The sequence below is a fragment of the Stenella coeruleoalba genome (genome assembly GCF_951394435.1).
Source record: "Stenella coeruleoalba genome assembly, chromosome: 19".
In the NCBI taxonomy this organism is placed as follows: Eukaryota; Metazoa; Chordata; class Mammalia; order Artiodactyla; family Delphinidae; genus Stenella; species Stenella coeruleoalba.
In genome coordinates, this window is record NC_137165.1 from 19,638,021 (window position 1) to 19,653,653 (window position 15,633).

Sequence of the window (15,633 nt, forward strand, 5' to 3'; positions counted from 1 at the left end):
TAATAACGTTAAGCTCAATATTAAGCCCCTGGTCGACCAGGAAGCCTAATGAGATGCCTAAGATGCCACCCTCTAGACAATAGCAGTTCAAGACATTGGAGAGCTCCACTGGCAGCAAAATGGAGACTGCAAATCCGGGGCTAAATGCTATAAAATCACCCTTATTTACACCCAGCTAAGCCAACTAATAGACTGCTGCAACGTCCCAAAACTTTAGCATCTGCAAGACATTACCACTGACACACATTACCTTTAAAAAGTGCTATGTTCACGTCTACGATTAACGAAAAAATCTAAAGATGAAATTAAGTATGTTTTTGCCACATGACCTAGTAACCCCATTTCCAGAATATATTTACTGCAGGTCAATATATAAATGGATTCCAGAGGATAGATTCTGAAATACATACCAGAGAAATTCTTGTGCGGTTTCTTTCAAAGACCCGCACAACATTTTCTTTGCAGTGTGTTTGATTGTTTTAGTGGGGAATTAGAGCCAACATAGGAATCCATTGTTAGTACATGGACAAGTAAAATACGGTAAATAGATATTAAGAAATACCGTGTAGTGGTTGGAAGAAACTGACATATATATAACATATGTCTCCGTGTGTGTGTGTGTGTGTGTGTGTGTGTGTGTGTGTGTGTTTGAGAAGAAGGTCTAGGTGTTGCAGCATCAAGAGCTATATATCCTCCATCAAATGTCAGGGTAATGGTTTCAGGTAGAAGCAGGAAGATGAAAAGTAGAAAGCATCAGACCAGGAGTTAAACTTGGCTTTTTCTCTCTGAGATTTGGTTTCTTCATCTATAAAACCATGATCCTAGTATTGCTTCCCAGGTGTATTGGTGGCTTGAAATAAACTATTGCATATAGCCATGGTTAGGGAATTTGACTTGTTTGACATACCTATATAAGCCATTATCATTCTTGCTAAAGTAGTACAGTCCGCTGGCAGCATCAGTTTCTATACTGATCATATCCTAATCGCTACCCTTTTCCTTCCAAGCCCCCTCTAGGTTGAGGGGATTTTATAGCAGAGCCACAGCATGGTGTTTTAGTAGCTGTCAGGGAAGACCACATTGTACCCATGAGACCACTGAATTTCCTACTCTGAACACCTTCCAGGCAAGGTTCCTTTTTAGATCAATCTTCTTCCCTTGGAGGTCTCTAGAAGCCCATTAAATAAGGTCCAGGACATTGTACCCATGAGAGCGCTCAATTTCTTCCCCTGAACACCTTCCAAGCAAGGTTCCTTTTTAGATGAATCTCCTTCCCTTGGAGGTCTCTAGAAGCTCATTAAATAAGGTCCAGGACCTGTTATTGGTTTTCAACGGGTTCTGTTATAGATCCTTCTTGTCTCATGTAAAGGAAGGTAGATGCCAGCTCAACTACTGTCTTCCCATCACTGGCAGGATTATGAAGAGAAGGGGGAAGGTAAGTCTCTTTTGCCTGTGATGACTGAACAAATGCAGACCGATATAACACGGGAGAAGGGAAAAGGGAGTGAACCTCCCAAGCCCTGAAGTTACTGCTGCTCCAAGGCATCAGGTAACCAGTGAAACATTTTTATGCTATTTCAGAAAGATATAAAATGACACCATTTCTATTCTTTCTCAGTGCAACAAATTCATCTTTGCCCCAAGAGAGTGCTGCCACTGTCTCTTGGGTGGACTAGACTACCCTCTTCCCAGAGATTTAAGAAGTTTCTGAGAGTCCTGCTATGCCCAAGCAGTATTCTGTCCATCACACTGGCCAGGTCATAGAACTTTGGAAGGCCCTGCCCAGGACAGTCTTCCACAAAAGTGAAGAGACAGCTTTGCCAAGTGCTTGCATTCATGTTTTCAACAAATATTTATTGAGATTCCACCATGTGCCAGGCACTGTGAGTGCAATAAGAATTATGACAGGTGTGACCTCTGTTCCCACGGACCTTTCACGTTGTAAGACTGTAATTCCAGAGATCCCCATCTTTCTGGCCTGACCTCAGAGGCAACATAGCATAATGGTTAAGCACGTGGCCTCTGAGCCCGGACTATATGGGTTTTAGTCCTAGATGTCCCAGTTATGGGCTGTGTGATCTTAGACAAGTTGCTTTACCTGTTAAAGGGGGTTAATTGCATACCCATCTCATGAGCTTGCTTTGAAGGTAAAATACATTGAAAGACCTAAAGCACTTAGAACTACAGCACACAGTCTTTATTTTTCTTCCCCTAGTCACATTTGAGCAAGACGCTTCCACTTCTAGGCAAATGTGTTTTATCTCTCTCGTACATGAATTGCTAATTCCAATCATCAGTCCTTTGTACATATTTCTCTCTATTTCTTCTCCATTAATGTCTATAAATTGCTCTAAGCTCAAATCTTGTCAACTCCAAGAAGTCTATTCTGGTAAGCCCCAGGTCATTTTAATTGTTATTTACCCCTCCCCGTCCCACCCTGCAGGTCTGTTCCATCAACACTTAGGTTTACACAGGATCATGTTGACTTGTACTCACATCAAGGTTGTCCATTCCGGGTTCAGAGAAGGCAAGTGACTAGCAGAAGATCACACAGCTACCTTGTAACGTTAGAGGGCGGGACTCAAGTTCTAGTGCTTGATTTCAAATTCTACAACCTTTTACTATGTTATTCTGACTTCCATCACATTGTAAAGGACTAATAAAAAATGCTATTTCGGGCTTCCCTGGTGGTGCAGTGGTTGAGAATCTGCCTGCTAACGCAGGGGACACAGGTTCGAGCCCTGGTCTGGGAGGATCCCACATGCCGCGGAGCAACTAGGCCCGTGAGCCACAGCTACTGAGCCTGTGCGTCTGGAGCCTGTGCTCCGCAACAGGAGAGGCCGTGATACTGAGAGGCCCGCGTACCGCGATGAAGAGTGACCCCGCTTGCCACAACTAGAGAAAGCCCTTGCACAGAAACAAAGATCCAACACAGCAAAAGACAAAAAAATTAAATAAACTCCTACCTCAACATCTTAAAAAAAAAAAAAAAAAAAAGCTATGTCATTTACCACCACTTTATTGAGTTTTCACTATGTTCCAGATACTGTATAATATATATGTATATATTGATCTGGGCTTTATTAGAGAAGACTTCTTATAGATGGCAAGATTTGAGCTCTTAGAACAACTTATAGACATAAATTATCACACATTATATAATTATTAGTGTTTATATAAAATATGGAATTATTAATAATTGTATATATCATATACTTACACTATTACATATATATGTAATATTAACATGTATATGTATATATAATTACTTATTTGACCCTCATACAACTTTGAGAGGCAGGTACTATTATTATGCCCATTGGATAGTTGAGGAAACTAAAACTTGGAGAAGTTAAGCAGGCTTCCCAATGTCACATAATGAAAAAAGATAGAATTTGAGTCTGAGTCTGTTAATTCATATCTTTTCCATTGTTTTTACTTCACTGTACTTAATACACCTGGGACTCAGTGGTTAAGGCAAAATAAATGCTAATTGAAGGGATCATTAAATTATATCTGTGTTCCTACAGCTTTTGTTCATTCTTTACATTGATTCGCTGAGCTGAAAGTTCAATGGGCTTTAGTTCAGTGTGGATTTTCTGGCCTTCTAGCTCCTTCCGTGGTGTTTGATATAAGCCTTCATTTGAAAAATAATTTCCATCTCTCTTTGAGTCTGTCAAATCCCCGAACAGTGACAAGTGCTGCTGTCCCAGACCCTGAACCCCCCTCATGCTCTTTGGTAGCTGGGGTCATCCTGAAGGGCTAAGGATTTGGGGCCTTGCTCCATCAGTAGCCTCAGGTTGGCTCTGAGTGTCTGTTTCCAGTTAGTTTTGCAAATACTGGGAAATTTGAAAAATAATGCTGCCCAGAAATAAACTGAGCTAGTCCTAACACCCACAAAATCCATAATGGTATAGATACCAGATAGACCTTAATTGTGATTTAATAGTGTTCACTGTAATTTAGCTCCAGGGAAATGTACTTTCAATTAACCAATGTAAACATAATGTCTACTTACTCCATAAATGTTCTCCTAAATATGCTAATTAAGGCCTAGATTCAATGAGCTTCAGATTATCCACTCTTTCTTTTCCCCCAAAACACCACTCTACTTCAGGATCACCTTACTCTGATTGGGATTGTTGGCACATTGGTCTGTTGCCTGCCTACAATCTTGCCCTATAAGTACCTTAATTCACCCTCCACAGGGCTTAAATCAATTCAAAACTCTTTAGTGATCCATCCTGTTTAACTATCAATACATTCTAACTTCTGGCCCTGGCGTGCACACCCCTCTATAATATGGCCTCCAATCTACCCATCTAGCTTCATCTTCTGTTTTTCACCAACATCACCTCACCCGAGTACTTCTACATCCAGGTCTTTGTTTATTGCTGTTCCCTTTCTTTGAACTACTCTTCCCACCATCTGTTCACATGAAAACCCAACCTCTTCTTCAGGACCATTCTCAAGCCTCCACCAAAAACATCTGGAAACTCATCTGCTTGCATTTGGATGTGGCATACTTCCCTCTAAGCCCATATTGATTTATCTACTCTTCTCTAATGGAATTTAGGAGATACATATATATATATATGTTTGTGTATATATATATATAAATATAAATATATATATATAAATATAAATATATATATATATATAAGTCTTCTACCATTATTCGACTCTACTAAAGATCTAAAGCAGCAGTCCTGTGTCTTTACCTCTGTATGAAGGAACTTGCACATGGATGCTTAATAAATGATTCTCGAATTAAACAAAGTTGGATTGAAATGGTAGGAAATAGAAGGGGCAATTCCCAACTGCTGGGCTCCTTAGGAGACAAAAAGATTTGGGCAGCCTCTACAGTTTCTCCTGTCTTCGAGAGTATTTGTCCTGCTTTAATGAATGCCCAGCTGCGTTTCTGCATTCATGATTCATCCAGATCGTGTTCTTTACTCCTAGATAATTCTCCTAGTTATTCAGTAACATCCTTACTTTGATCAAATATCTGATGACATATCCTTAAAGTATCCTCTCATATATAAATAACTACAAATGCCAATAGAAACTCAGTGATAGCTCTGTGTCAGGACTTGAATCGGGAGGAGTAGGGAGACATCAGTTGCAGCCTCAGAAATGACATTAAATTGCTGTAGAACAAGGATATTGGGCCTCGGTTATTTCATTTTTGTGCCTCTATACACAGTCAAAGCAAGATAATTGGATAGCTAACAGTACGGTGCCTTGGGATCTCATTCAGGCTCTGGATCAGTGGTCTGCCATCCTGGCTGCCCATTAAAATCACCTGGAGGTCTTTAAAAAAACTACTGTCTGCCCCACCCCCAAGCAACTGATGATCTCTGAGGTTATCGCCCAGGCATCAGAACGTCTTTAAGCTCCCCAAGTCATTCCAAAGGGCAGCCAAGGTTGAAAACCTCTACTCTAGACGGATGCTTCTCAGATGGTAATTGCATACAAATCACCCGGGGATCTTTGCAGAGTCTGATTCCTTAGGTCAGAGGAGGGGCCTGAGATTCAGCATTTCTAACAAGCTCCCCAAGTGATGCCAGTGGACCACACTTTAACGAGTAAGACTCGTTTGATTCTGTATACATTCCTTGAAGGGCTGTTCTTGGAAAGAGCCATATAACTAACTATAGGCTGCATTATTGGCCCTAATAGGTGCCTCTGAGATTCAGGTGCTAGCCATGCTTCAGGCTCTGGGGAGCAACAAAGAGTATCTAACTTCAGAAGAACCTAGGAAATGATCCAGAAGACAACCAAGACAATAGGTCTAAACAGAGCTACCAACAGAAACAGATGTTTAAGAGACTGTAGTGGAATAGAAACATTGGGTGAAGGGCCTAGCTTAGGGCCTTAAATTATAAACTCGCCATCACATTCCCAACACCCAGAGTCTCACAGTTCTTAGCATTTCCCAAATCATCCAGACAAGCAGTACTTAATTCAAACAATACTAATTGATCACCCATTGTGATAGTCATTTACTCATCGCCTCCTAGCCCCAAATCCACCCTTCTACACTCTACTACATAATTCTGGGAATGGGACTCTGCAGATCACATTTCTCTTTTGCTTGCTGGCTCTAGGGGAACCAACTGTCCCAGTTTGCCCACAACTGTCCCCATTGTAGCACTGAAACCCCACATCCCAGGAATCCCCTTAGTTTTGGGTAAACCAGGATGGTTCTAGCTGGCTTGCTGTTAGGTTCTGCGAATAGGTGACACTAGGAGGAGACTGGAAAGGAGGGACAAGGGCTGTCTCCTTCCTGGTTTGCTTGCCGTGCCTGTCATTGCTACCCTAGCTAGTGAGAGGTTCCAGCAGCAGCAGTTGGTCCTAGACTCCTGCTCCTTCCAGCACTCCAGATCCAGCCTCCTTGCTCCACTCAGATGCCAGGGCACTTGGGCAGTGCCCCTCCTCAGAGGCTCATGGAAAGCTTTTCAGAGGAAGTGCTAGTTGAAATGGATTTCAACTGGGGCTTTAACAGATGAAAAGAGCAATGTCATTTCAGGTAGAGGGGATGCCCCATGCCACGGCATGCAGAAGTATAAGAGCTCAGCATGCTCTAGGAATAACTCTGTATGGCCAGAATGAGAATTATGGACAGAGAAGTAGTAGACAGCCCAGTTCTTCATGAATCTCATCCTAGTCTGCTCAGGCTGCTATAACAACATACCATAGACTGGGTGGTTTAAACAACAGAAATTTATTTATCACAATTCTGGGGCCTGGGGAGCCCAAGATCAAGGTGCAGGCTGATTTGATTCCTGTTGAGAGCACTCTTCCTGGCTTGCAGACAGCTGCCTTCTTGCTGTGTTTTCATATGGCATAGAGAAGAAACTCTGCTGTCTCTTCCTTTTCTTATAAGGGCACTAATCCCATCATGGGGGCTCCACCCTCATGACCTTGTCTAAACCTAATTACCTCCCAAAGGCCTCACCTGTTAATACTATCACATGGGGTGTGGGGTGGGGGGCGTTTAGAGCTTGAACATACGAGTTTAGGGAGAGCAGAAACATTCAGTCCGTCACAGAACTTTAGCGCTGAGTTAAGATGTTTGGAGTTTATCCTGAAAGCTTTAAGCTATTCAATATTAATAAAATATTATTAAAAGAAGCCATGACATGGTCATATTATTATGTCTACAGGTGGCTCCCAGGGCAGCCACATGGGAACTTGAGAAAGAGTGTTGACAACTGTTAGAACTCTGGCTTTTAAGTGAGATTTTGCTCAGTCATATAGGCCAGAAATCCATGGTCCTATATTATAAGAATAGGTAGATGCTTTAAATAAAGACCCAGGATATGAATTTGAATCTAGGTAGGTTATTGCTTCAGGTACCTGGGAATAAATATAACACACACACAATACACACACATACACACACACATAAACAAAGCCAAGATTATTTGGTTGAAAGAATGGAATGGTTTCTTCTAAAGGCACATTAACGTGGCTGAAGCATCTTAGTCTGTCATGAAGGAGTGACATGCCATACATGATGGACAACTATACAATCATGAAAGTTCCAGAAAGCATGAACCAGACTTTATAGCAAGTGGACAATCCCTTAGTTTTCAGGACCTGAAAGCCACTTGGACAGGGAAGATATTTAAAAGAATGAGTCCACAGGTGAGACACAGTCCTTTTCCTGGGCAAGGGGTAGATACCAACTAGAAATGCACAGGCAACTGAGACACAGAAAATTTCTGGCAGGTGGGGGAAGGTGCGCCACAGGCTCCCAGAGGTCCTTGCGATCAGAATTTCCGGTTGTTTTGGGAAAATGCTTTCAGGGAGTGAAAAGGCTAGTGGGAGGCTGGGGACACTTAAATGGACCTTTTAATATATTTTTTGCAGTTAGAGGCTGAAAGCCAGCCTTTAAGCCTAAAGAGCTGGAGGTCATTAGCCACCCAAGGAAAGGTGGTTAGGGACAGGTGTGCCCAGACTGCAGTGTTACAATGAATGCAGGGCCCAGATCCAGAACGATTGAACCACTGGGCCCTACTTGATGTCAAATGGGGCCCATTTTGAAATCCACCAAAACAAATGTCACTTTACACAGTAAAAGGCAGGCGTTGGGAACATGCTGTCCACAGGGAGGGTGCAGGCAGTAGGAGGAATATGGACACGCTCCCAGGGCCACGTTCACTGGCCTCAGTCTTTCTGAGCAGTTGTTACCGATGGTATAGTCTTCACCACAGGAAATAATTGAGATGATCCTGCAACGTCCAGCATGAAGGTTTAAACATAACACCGCGATTGTCCAGGATATGCGTCAGCATCTGTATCTGAGACAATTCTGGGGAAATTCAGTTGACTGTAAGCCAGAGAGGAGGCCATGGTATTATGCAGCCAGAGAAAAAAATGGCTACAAGCTTGAGAGTGGAGAAATAGAGAATCAAGAAGGAGGAAGCGATTATCTTGTTCTGTCTTGATTATACGTAAAGTGACTTCAGACCTGACATTACACTCTCAGAGGGATGGTGACGAGCCGGAGTGCTGGCCAGGTGGGCAGAGACACAGGGAAGCACTGGGGGTGTTCAGACTGGGAGAGAGACAGCCCAGGAGTCTCCACCACTGTGTACCGACACAAGCTGGGCCGTCTTGTGAAAGATAAATCAGACTTGTTCAGAGAGGCCCCAGAGAGGAGAAGCAGAGGAGATGGATGGAATTCCAGGGAGATGGATTTCAGTTTGATGAAAGGAAGACATCTGGAGCAGTTAGAGCTGAGCTTTCCAACTAAGGATGGGCTGCCTTGGTCACAGTGAATCTAAAAGGTGTTCAACAGAAAAAAACAGAGGCCCTCAGTCCTCTGCCCACATCCTCATAGATGCAGTGACTCTCAGCCTCTTTACTTTCTTCGTTACACTTCTCATCTGGAATGGTCTTGTTTACCTGTTGACTTGTTGATGGTCTCTCTTCCAGTAGAAGGTAAACCCCATGAGAACCAGGCCCATATCTGTCTTGTTCGCTGCTGTGTCCCAACAGCACAGAAGAGTGTGGGGCACATGGTAGGTGGCCAGTGAATACTGGTACAATGAATGAAGGAATGCTAAGGATGAGACTGAACCACTGTTTGAAAGGTAGTTCTTAGAATCAGCTCTCAAAACTTTAAAAAATATATGTGTTTTTCTTGAATGGAATCGCACACGGGACGCCCAATATAGAAAACAGATTACTGTGGCATTTTAATTGTATGCATTTATATCATAAGTTCCAATGTAAATCACTTAGTTTCATTTATAATAAGAGTCACTGAGGACTCTGAGATTGTTTTGATAAACATAATAAAACCTTTGAAATCAGGCTACCAGAAAACTGAGAATGTAATTTATTCCTCTAGTTTCTTCAACTTCACAGAGCATGGAGAAAACCCTGATTCATGCAGAGAAGTAGCTGCAAATGATTCCAGTCTCCAATAGCTCATCTGGCAATCTCAGGATAATTCTTCAATTAAATGGATGCAGGAACTTGAAAGGGAACTCGATGGAAAATTGAGCTTGGAAGTCGAATCTCTTACAGTTTGTAACAGTTAAGTTGTGCCTCTTATCATGCATTCAAAAGTCAGACAAGAAGAGGCGAAGCTTAGAGTAAGTGCCAACGTTATCTTGATGTGTGACATTATCATGACTCTGACGAGTTCTACAATGGGTTATAATTGCACAACCAAGCATCGGGCCACGGTGGAAGCCAAGTACCTTCTCCTTGCCTGCCTCTTAATTGAACATGAAACTACGTTTCTGTGCTGTGGAACTGTAATTTCACAGATGTAGATGCTCAGGTGGAAATTTGTCTTTAAAAATCATCAGCGCTGAGATGAAACCTTCATAACTGATGACTCATTTTCAATAATTTCTGATACGGATGCATAACTATGGGGAGAAGAGGTCTAAGAACTGCATGAAAGTGGTCTGGTGGCAAGTTAAGGTATCTGTGGTTAAACTTTGATCTGTAGCATATATTTAAGTTGCATATTCTTTTAAATGAGCTTTATGAATCAAATATATGTGGAAATAAAATTTGAATTAAAAATTTTGCAAGATTCCTACAGCACTTGGACTTAAATGACAAAGGCAAATGTAAGAGTTCCTTGTGAATCTGAGATTTTCCCAAACTGGCTGGGATGTGGTCATAACCTTCATGACACATGGGAGGACCACACAGACTGCAGAAATGAGGGCAGACTGAGATGGGCTTGATTATGGATTTTAATGTGACACTGGCTGTTACAGACATCCAAGTAAACAAGAGCCATGACCCCCAGCTTCTCTGCCCCAAACATTGCTGGTGTGACAGAGGTGCTTCTGCCATTAGAGATGGTAGATGGGCAAACAGATATGAAGATGGCCAGGTGAGGATGGAGAGTCACCAGCCCCCAAAACTTCATTTCACAGAGACGACAGTGACCCTCCTTTTTGTGTATCAGAAAAGGAAGAAACGAATTCCCTCACCCAATTTGAGGAACTATCCAGTTGCCAAATATAAAGTATCATCCCGTTGTTTAACTCTATTAGTGATTGCAAAATATCAGATTATAATGGCTACCAACGTTTATTAAGCACTTACTATGTGCTAGGTATCTTCATGATTGATAATCTTCATAACATACAAATTAATGTATTCTTTCTAGCAATCTCAGAATTCCCATTTTTTTAGTATCCTCGTTTTACAGAGGAGGAAACTGAGGCACACAGCTAGCATGCAGTGAAGCCATGATTCAGTTACATGCTGGCTCCAAAGCTCAAACCTTTAACCACTTTAAAAATATGAACAGATCCTGGGGAAAAATAAGTCCAGGAGATAAAGTGATGAGTCTTAGAATACCCGAGGCTTTAGAAAAAATTCCAGAGTTAACAGAAATCTCCAAAATTTGGTAAAGTTTGCAAAAGCCGAGTGCCATGCCACGGATATATAATTCTATTATTTGATTAATATGCAGTTATATTAATTGATAGTCAGCTGTCATCATAGCCTACGGTGAGCTCTTCTTCCCTTTCACGGAAACTTACTTCCAAATTTATCATTTATGCCAAAGGGCAAACAGACTCGCGTTCCATCATTCTGCTATACAACTGACATCACCAGAAGGCTTTTATACTGTTGAGTGAAGGATGCACATGTAAATTTAAATGCAGCATGGAACTTTGAGATATGCAGTGAATAGAAAAAAGAGGGGCCCTGGATGAATGAGCGAATATGGGGCAGTGGGAAGGACATACATTTAGGAGACAGACTGTGGTTCTGCCACTGAGTAGTTGTACAACCTTGAGCTGTTCATTTCACCCCTAAGTCTCAGTTTTCTGAGCTGAGAAATGGGGATAATGTAGCCTCATTGGCCTACTGGGATAATGGAATGAACATACTTTAAGTGTTGGCTACCTAGGGGCCCTTTCATGTTAGAACCTTTCCTTCCACATTCGTCTTTCTCACAAGATTTATACATATGATTAAAACGACCTCATATATCCAGTATATAAGATAAGGGACTTCCCTGGCAGTCCAGTGGTAAAGAATCCGCCTTACAATGCAGGGGACACAGGTTCGATCCCTGGTCAGGGAACTAAGATCCCACATGCAGCGGGGCAACTAAGCCCACGCACCACAACTAGAGAGAAGCCCACGCACCGCAATGAAAGATCCTGCGGGCCTCAACGAAGATCCCGTATCCTGCAACTAAGACCCGACACAGCCCAAAATAAATAAAATAAATACATAAATAAATCTTTAAAATATAAAATAAGTCAATATCTTATCAAATGCTGTGACAAGGAATTGGAAACTCTGATGAAATGTTTGTAAATATCTGAATAGAAGGTTGTAAGGATGAGGCTGTAGCCCCTGTCTCCAACCTTGCCAAAGCTCCTATCAGTATACAGCTGTGAGCAAAAATGGGTTTTTTTCTTCCTTTCCTGACTTTTGAATTGGTTGGGGACCAAGGAGAATTCATGCAAAGTCCACCGCTATTGTTCTTCTGAGTGACAGACAAAATACCCGTCGAAGATTCCAAAAGCCAGAGGTGATAGACAGGCACACTGGGCATAAACAAAATGACAAAGTGCAAAATCAAAAGAGCATTTAAGAAAACCTCCATATCTGGGCAAAATGAGCACAGGATGTCCAGACAAGCTCTGGCCTTGGGCCCCTTCTCCTGGGCCAGACAGGGCGCAGGTTCTGGAAGTCAGAGCCTCCCTGATGGGATCCATGGAAGGGGACTCAGCACGTGCTAACAGGAAACACGGGCCATGGGGCCAGTGCCCAAGCTTGGCTAGAGTACTCATCCTGTCTCTACCCATGTCTACTTGCTTCACCTGCCCAGTCCTGCTGGGGGTTGACCTGATGAGCTCTTTCCCCTTCCTAAGGGTGCATCCCCCGTTGTGGTGGCCTCACTAAGAGCTGACGGCCTCCAGCCTTGTTCTGTTGAATCTCGTGCATAGAGAGTGGGACCAATGACGATGAATGAGTTAGTTCTAAATTCAAATGAAAGACGTGTCTGGGGCCAACCCACCATAATGAGTATTTTTCAGTCACTTTAACTGACATTTCCAATCTGACCCCTTTCAAAGCAGGATGTTTTCTGTTAAACACACATGGGCACCCACCCACACATACCACCACTGTCTATTTCTTTCACTGCCCACACCTGTGAGCAGCTGGGATTCCCGGTAGCAACTTTTAGGATCCACGGTTTCCTCTGTCCAAGGCCGAGTCCGGAGCACCAGGAAAGTACACTTTTTCAAACCTACCAATGGCAGCTCCTCCCGTCCCAGGCACTCAGTCGGGTTCTGGTTTTCCCCAGGAAAGCCTTCCCAGGGGCTGGGGGAAGAGTCCCCACTACCACCAAGCACGTCTAAATCCAGGCACCTAGAGGATTTGGAACCAGCTTTGATGAACTTTTCACAACCTCTCCCAGAAACAGAGACCTCTGGGAGGCACCTGGTGGGGCAGAAAGAAGAGCCTCAAAGCAGAAAGGTTTTTATTAGCTTCAGGCTCTACTGCTGCCATGGGTTCTGGGGAAAATCCACCTGCTCTCCCGGAGCCTCAGTTTTCTCATCTCCCAAGTGGGGAGAGTTAACCTGCCTTATCCATCCGGCCCAGTTCGGCATCCAGCTCTCTGCAACAAGGTTACCATCTAGTATGAGTAAGTCCTGGGTCAGTGGGATTGTGAACAGCCTATATCATCAACACTTTCCATTCTCTGGCCTGACGCTCCATTTCTGACCTTTTCCTGGAACCCTTGGCTCCTGGTCTCCGCCGTGGCCGGGCACACACAAACCTCAGGCCTGAGACTGGCCTTGCTCCCTGGGTACGCTCCCCCTTCCCCTCTACTCTAGACAGCGTCTAGGGTCTACTGTGCCCTCAGTTTGCAACGGTAAACCGGACACAGCCTGCTTTCCTCATGAATTTATCAGCCAGCATTCCTTAATTGACCCACCTTCCCGGGTGCCAGGGGCAGAGAGGAAAGTGAGATGGTCCACGCTCTTGAGGACCCTAGAGGGCGAGGCAGATGAGCCACCAGACACGGATGAAGCCCTGAGATGCACGTCAGTGTCGAGGAAAGCACAGGGATGGGAGCCCAGAGGAGGGTTGTCTGGGAGGCTTCGAGCAAGAGTCTTTAGACAAAAGGGATTTGTGGGGAAGGAAAGTTGGAGAAGCATTCCAGGCAGGAGACGCAAATGCAGATACGTGGGGACAGAGGGGCTCACTCCGTATGCCTTATGATGTGGGCGTGTTGTCCGCACTTGACAGAAGAGAGGACTGGACTCTGGGAGGTGAAGACTTCCTTGGCCTCCCAGCCAGCAGATGCAGCCAGAGTTCCTTCCAGGACCCACTCTGCCTTTCCAAGAAGAAGGGAGTCAGCACTGCTCGGGGCGTAGTTGCTAAAGTAAAGCGGAAGTCCCTACCCCCTTTGCCAGAAAGTCCATTAGATGGGGGATCAGATGAGCTGGCTGTAGGAGCCCTTTCTAAAGGGGTCAAGAATGGGTTATTGCTAGAAGCAAAATAAGCCTGTAGCACCATGGGGTTTACATTGTATCCCCAACGATCAAAAAGTGCCAAATAACGGGCAACCAGCTCGGTCACCCGGTGGGGAGAGGGTCTCCGATTTTTTCCCTCTTCCACATTCAGCCCCTGAGGTCCTGCTCTCCCTCTTCTTCACTATCCTCTCAGTAAGGCACTAGCCACTCCTCGGGAGAGGCAGTAACATCAGCTCCTGTCTCCATGTGAAAGAGGGGTGTTAGAACCTCAAAGCTACCGAGGCCGACACTGAGGTACCATCCCCTCCCAGCCTCAAAGCGGGCTTTAGAAGCTCTGATGCTCTCAGGGATTTCTCACTAATCTTTTTATCTGGATATTTATACGACATTCTGCAGAGCCGACCTGCCTCATGCTTTTATAAAAGAGCAGAAATAACAACGTGGGCATTTCAAGTACACAGCCATTTCCAATTCCCCCTCCTCAGGGCATTCCAGGCAGCAGCTGGGTGGTGCAGGTGAGGGATTCAGAGGGCCTGGGAGGGGGGGGGGTGGGGCAGGCTCTAGTCCCGGGTCCACAGCGTTATCGAGGCACGACACTCAGCTTGGGGCTCCACCAAGCAAAATAGGAAAGCACAGGAAGGGATGGGGGAGGGGGAATAATACTTGTTAAGGACATTCTAGGCACGTTATCCATTCACCCACGGGGCAGGTAGACATCGTTCTGATTCTGAAGCTAAGGAAACCAGGCGTCAGGAGATGCTAACTCATCTGCCAAAATAATGCATCTCGGAAGATCTGCTCACTTGTTGATTCCTGGATGACTTCTGCATTCATATTTCTGAAAATTGGCCTCATTTTTATAACTCATTTGTGTTAAAGTCAGGGGTAGACCTTGATCCCTCACTCTTCTACATCAGTGAATACATACGCCCGTTCATTAGTGCCCTCATTCACAAAACCTGTACCCGGGACAATTCTGGGCTGGATCCAGGAGCTCTGTGGTGAGACCTGGGATTCAGAGGCAGAAGAGCAGCATCTGTGAGCGACCCGCTGTCCACCTAAGTGGACATGCCTGGCACCCAGCGCTCTACTCACAGTCTCAGCTGACCCCACATGGTCCTAGGAGGCACAGATCATTATCACGCCCACTTTGCAGTTGACACCGAGGAATCAGAGATGCCTTGTAACTTGCTCAAGGTCACATGTCAGTAAATGCTCAAACCAAGATCCAAGCCCCGGTCTGTCTGACACCAAAGTCTGTTTTCTTAAAAACCATGCTATGTGCCTCCCAGATTCAAGGATGGATGACAGTCACGGAAGGCTTCCCTGAGGAGGTGATCTCAGCTGAGCGTGGAAGCTTGATTCAGAGTCAACCAAGGGAAGAAAGAGGAACGTCAGACGTTCTGTAAGATTGCACCGGAGACTGGAGAAGGGGAATAGAAATCTCTGAGTCTGGAGAAGGAAGCAGGACTCGGGCAAAGAAAAATGTTTCATGTGAAAAAGAGCCTGGAGTGTATCTCAAAGGCAGTAGGGGGGCTTCCCTGGTGGCGCAGTGGTTGAGAGTCTGCCTGCCGATGCAAGGGACACGGGTTCATGCCCCGGTCGGGGAGGATCCCACATGCCGCGGAACGGCTGGTCC